The 6,000-nt window shown below is 38.2% G+C and overlaps 1 protein-coding gene across 3 annotated transcripts in view; it reads left to right on the top strand.

Annotated features, from left to right (window-relative positions):
• LOC143025477 (trehalose transporter 1-like protein) overlaps positions 1-6,000 on the top strand; it is a 134,251-nt gene that overhangs the window by 107,954 nt on the left and 20,297 nt on the right. The window lies entirely within an intron of this gene.

The raw sequence follows: 6,000 nt of genomic DNA, 5'->3' as shown, positions 1-6,000 counted from the left end.
CTGGTGGAGAGGTTTCGTGAGGCATCACAACTGACAGGGCACTGGCCCTATCTGGTGTATGGTAAAGGTGAAGTAAAGGTAATATATATATATATATATATATATATATATATATATATATATATATATATATATATATATATATACATATATATAACTTGTACAAAATATTGGATCACATTAAGGGGACCTGAGGACCCAGGAGTGTATAACCTTCATTGTAAAGATTGTGATTTAGTGTACTTTGATCAGACCGGCAGGGATATTAATACCAGGTTAACGGAGCACAAAAGTTCCATTAGGTAGGCCCAAGAAAATTCCGCTGTGTTCCAACATGTCACTACCAAAAATCATATTTTTGACTGGGACAAGGCCAAAAATTTGTTTAAGTCTAATTGCAGCTTTAGAAGAAAAATTGTTGAATCCGCCTTAAGCGAAGAATGTCCGAACTTGAACATCTCCAAAGGTCAATAGTCCCCGGACATAATCTCACGGCTAGCTGTGAGCCGTTTGGTTAAAATGTGTCACCCTCCTGACCCCGCTCCCCCACCAATCTTGACACTGCTTCTTCCCGTCTGACCTCACACCTCCACCCACACATCCCCTCCCCTCGACTCCGCCCTGCGCGACGGATTTTTATGTTTTTAGCTCTGCGTGTTCCCCTTCTACTCATATCTCAATTGTATTTATGTCTTTGCAAATTCTTGTAAACTGTACTTTCCTATTTATATTGGTGAAGCGTGGCAGAAGATTCTCTCTAAGGCATATTCTGTTAAAAACGACAGCAAAAGAATTATTGATTAACTTTTTCCGTGAGCTCTCAAGCTTGCGGAAAATAGATTTCTGGTAGGGGGAGAGGGAGTAAATCAAATTTCCAAAACTCATAGGAAACACAAAAGTTATAATGAACACAAAAATACAGCACACAGTAAACAAAATACAAGAAATTAATACAAAAAATAAAACAATAAAAGATACAAGCAGAACAAATTAAATATCAAGACGTTTCCCAGGTCTTTCTGCATCCTCAGTTGAAGTGAAGAAAAAAGGAAAAAGAGGGAGAGGGAGTAAATCAAATTTCCAAAACTCATAGGAAACACAAAAGTTATAATGAACACAAAAATACAGCACACAGTAAACAAAATACAATAAATTAATACAAAAAATAAAACAATAAAAGATACAAGCAGAACAAATTAAATATCAAGACGTTCCCCAGGTCTTTCTGCATCCTCAGTTGAAGTGAAGAAAAAAGGAAAAAGAGCATATTTTGAATGAAAAGAAAAGCACGAGGAGAAGTCACCGTGTTGTAACTGGATAGGTCAGACATAAGACCACGGAACACTGAGAGAGATCACGGGTTGGTGGAAACTATACTTAGAGAGGTCACTCCCAGGCTCGGCGCTAATCTGCTTCTCAGTCATTGAGAACGACTTATGATAGGACGTTCTTCCTTTTGGCGGGGAATGGGAGGCCTCTGTGGAGGAGACTCCGATTTCTTGGGGTTGTCCATCTGGCTCCTCCGAACAGGTTTCATGTTAGGGAGGAGGGCGAAGTCATTTACTTGCCTATTAATGGCAGGTTGCAGCTCCTTTATCCAGATGGCTTCCAAGATAGCCAAGCGCTGTGGATCCTCTTCTTTTGCCACAACTTCGGTGTTTTTTACCATAGTCTCCCTATCGAGGTGGCATCGATGCTGGGTCCAGTGGTGTTGCTTAGGTCCTCCGAGTTGCAAGTGCATGGTGATTCTTCTGGATAATGTGGTGGTCGTCCTTCCCACGTAGACTGCCTCCTCTGGGCATGTGTATTTATATACTACGTGGGATTGACGAATTTCCTGAGGTTCTGGTGCGAGGTTGTTCTTTAAAAATAGAGAAGAGGTCTTTCTACTTTTGTAAAAGATTGTGAAGGACAATTTGTCACTTTCGTTTTTGGGGACCACATTTCTATAGATTATGTTTTTTATAATCTTTTCATCCTCCTTGTACTTGGTAGACATGTAAGCTCTGTAGAACACCTTAATTGCTGTCCCTTCGTGTTCTACTGTAGTGGGGAGTGTTTGTTTGTACCAATTGCCGATCACTCTGCGGAGATTGGCTTGGACCTCGTGATTCGTGTATCCATTGTTGATAAGGAGTTGATGGACCAGATCAAACTCTTTTTAAGTGTCACTCCAAGTGGCTGAGGGCTCTTCTGAAAAAGGCGCTAATTGTGGCGTCTTTACATCTCTGAGGACACACGCTCTCTCCATTCGTGAACAGTTTGAGATTGGTATCTTTGACGTGGACACTATAAAAAAGAAGGACGATTAGTCTGTGTAATAGGGTAATAGAAATAATTGGTCGGGACGACCAAGGGTAGCTGCCGAGCCCTGTAAGAGGCAGGTAGATTGAGGTAGACATTTAGGTAGATAGAGGGGTAGGTAAAAAGGTATTCATTTTATTACCTGGATGTTTTTAAACAATGGCCAAGGGGAAGTTGCAGAGTTGCATGTTCTCGCTTACCGCCTGGTGTTTGTAAATATAGGCTGGGGTATCGATAGAGGTGCTGATGTGACGAAATGTAAACACCAATCCACGTTCTGCTTGTGACAGAAGTGCTTGCGTAAACAGTATTGCTTGAGACAGTATAACAGCCTCTCTGATTGTAGAAAAGGGTGGAGGAGGAGGAGAGAAATTATTGGCGCATGGAGGTAAAATTACGCCCTTAAAGGGTGTCATTTATTTGTAACGTTCAAAGCTATTGGATGAATTAAATAGTGACGTCAAAGCAGACTTGGCTTGGAGGGTGTACAAGGATCCCAGGTGGGATTCCCTTGGTGTATCTTGAATAACCAAGTGTAATTTTATTCGGAAGAAAAGAGAAAGATAATTTATTTTACTTAACCTACGAACTGACATAGTGGAACTTGACTAAAGCCTGAGTAAAGGAAGAGGTATGATGCCTACAGATGATTAACGTAAGTGACTGAAAGTGTTAGTGGCAACGAAGCTAACAGTGGCGGCAGCTAGGGATGAGCCTCCTCCGAAGTGATTAGACGAACGCCTCCGAAGATTACACCAATTGACAGTGCAAGCACAATAACCACGCAGAGTACAACCACAACCAAGCCTGTGTTAGTAGAACGAGGAGTCTTCATACTACGAGTGAAACAAGACGATCTCCAACGAAGATTGAGGAACGACGAGACTGACGAACGACAAGATTGATGAATGACGAGGCTGACGAACGACGAGGCTGAAGAACGACGAGGTTGATGAACGATGAGGCTGAAGTATGTAAGGAAGACTAACGTAAAGGCAGTCAAGTCAAATCAACTTACTGAAGGTATGAATGAAACAGTCTTGCGTCATGAGGTTCATACCTCAAATATAAACATTCCTAAATTCACTGGTGATGAAAACACCTTAGGAGTTAATAAGTTCCTTAACTTCATAGATACATTAATTGCAAGTAAAAATATAACAAATAAAAAAAGGAAAATAGACATTTTAAAGGAGAATGTAGGTCCTGAGAAAGGTAGAGCTAGGTTTATCATAATTTTTCAGCAAATGGAAGGTATCAACTAATATGAAGTCTATAAAAAGCCTTCATTAAACATTTTATGTCAAAGTGTGATCAGGATCCTATCAGGTCTTTGGTTAGAATGATCAAAGAAGTTAGAACAAGTGAATCAGACACAGAATACTTAGCTAGATTAGATAGATGGTCAAAAGACATGAATTCTATCTTGAAAGATTCAGATTGGATAGAAAGATCTAGTGACAAAATGAAAGTTTCTCAGGTAATAAAATTAATCACATTTGGATTGTTAACCAAAAATTCTGATGATTTAACGGCAGAAAAGCTGTATAAAGATCTCAAGTCAAATATGAATTTAGGGGAGGTAGATTATCTTCTTCAAGGGTACAGTGAGACCAGAATCATAAATCCATATGTGATGACAGTGGGACAACAGAAAGAAACTAGGAACTCTAGAAGTGAGTATAAGAAAAGAGAATTAGGACATAGACAGAAAGTTAGAAGTCCATCCAGGGATACTAGAATTGTATGTTACAATTGTAATACTTGGGGACATAAAGCACAAGACTGTTATTATGGAACTATTTGTAGAAATTGTAAATATGAGGGTCTGTATGTACCATAACAAGATAGGACATAAAACACATGAATTTAGAAATTTTCTTATACACCAGGAAACAAGAGGAAAACCTCCAGACACAGAATAAACCAACATTATAGAACTCCCCATATATATAAAAATAGACAGTATTATGTTAAAGATAAGAGTGATAGAAGGGTGAAAGAAAACTCCAACATCAAAAATAGTTATAAACTGACAATTACAATTGGAAAGACTTCTGTAAGACCTCTCATTGTTGGTAGAGTGTTTAATAAACCTATTCAAATATTTATTGATACAAGATCTGTAGTTAATGTTATAACTAGTAGAGTTTTAAACCAGTTGAAACCGGATGTGAAAATCTTGGAACCAGTCCATTACTCCTTGCAAGGAGTAACTGGAAATCAGTTAAAAACATTAGGTAAGGTTGAGCTAGAAGTCATCTTATATACAAATGAACATTTGCACATTCCTGTGATAACTGTAGAAGAATCTGTTTTCCCAGGAGGTTCATTGATAGGATTTGCAACTATGAGAAAAGAGAACATGGTGATATGTCCTGCTGACTTAGGAATCTTGGTGAAATCACAGTTAATCCCATTATCAAATCAACCAGACTTAAGACCAGTGACAGGAATCAAGAAATACCTAGAAATAGATAGGAAAGATAAAGATTTTACTTTAGATAACGAGGCCGAGCGGTTCAGACCAACAGAAAGTAAAGCCACATATAGTGAACCCAACTCAGATGTTCAAGATATCCCAGGAATGACTAATTCATCAACTACAAATAAAACCTTGCAAATTGTGGATGATGGCATAATAAAGTCGACATTATTACACTTAGGAGCAGTTAATAGGGTAGCAGTGCAGTTGAAAGGAGTCACTGTAGTCTCTGAAAATTTAACCATCCCAAAATCAAATAGATTAAAAGGTTTGAAATTGGACTCAGGGATTAATGAGTCAAATAAGAACATGGTGGAAATATTGATTATTAATACTTTGAATAAAGATATAGTCTTAAGGAAAGGTACACAAATAGGATGTTTTCAGGTATGTACAAAACCCATTAAAATTTTAAATGGGAGTACTGAGGATGTGGAATTACCAATTTCATAAATCTATTCAATTTAGGAAGAAATAGAGTTAGGAAAGAAATACAAGAATTAACTAGAACCTACTAATTACCCTGAGTTGGATGAAAATTTAGTTGCTTTGCTCGTGAAGCACAATAAAGCAATTGCTTTGCCGGGGGACGCCTTAGGCAAAACAATTGTAGGCGGGAACTCAGCCTATTTACATTCCCGCCTACAGAGTTCCTCACTCTAAATTAGCCGTAGTAGATAAATTGATCACTGAAATGTTATCGCAGGATAGTAAAAGTCAGTGGAACTTTCCTTTGATTCTAGTGCCAAAATCAGATGGTACTATGCGTCCAGTTATTGATTATAGGGAATTGAATAAGTACACCATACGTGACAGGTTACCATTACCAGTGATAGGGGACATTCTTAGAGGTTTAGGAACTGAGAATAGATATTTTAGCATTATAGATATCAAATCTGCTTTTTGGCAAATAGAGTTGCACGGAGACTCACGAGAGTTCACAGCATTTTCTACTCCAACGGGACACTATGAATTCAAACGAATGCCATTTGGGTTATGAAATAGTCCATTAACTTACATGAGATTAATGAATACAGTTCTAGATGGGTTGTTAGGAAACAGTACCAGTGTATTTCTAGATGATATTTTAATAGTTTCCCAGACAACGGCTGAGCACTTTAAGAAATTAGATTTGATATTCTCCAGACTAGTTGAAGAAGGATTGAAAGTGAAACTTGAAAATGTAAGTTCTTGCAGGACAGTGTTATTTA

This window comes from Oratosquilla oratoria, chromosome 5 (assembly GCF_046742065.1).
Source record: "Oratosquilla oratoria isolate Oo_2021 chromosome 5, ASM4674206v1, whole genome shotgun sequence".
Lineage (NCBI taxonomy): Eukaryota > Metazoa > Arthropoda > Malacostraca > Stomatopoda > Squillidae > Oratosquilla > Oratosquilla oratoria.
The sequence above is the reverse complement of the archived record's forward strand: the minus strand, read 5'-3'. Positions and strand labels throughout refer to the sequence as shown.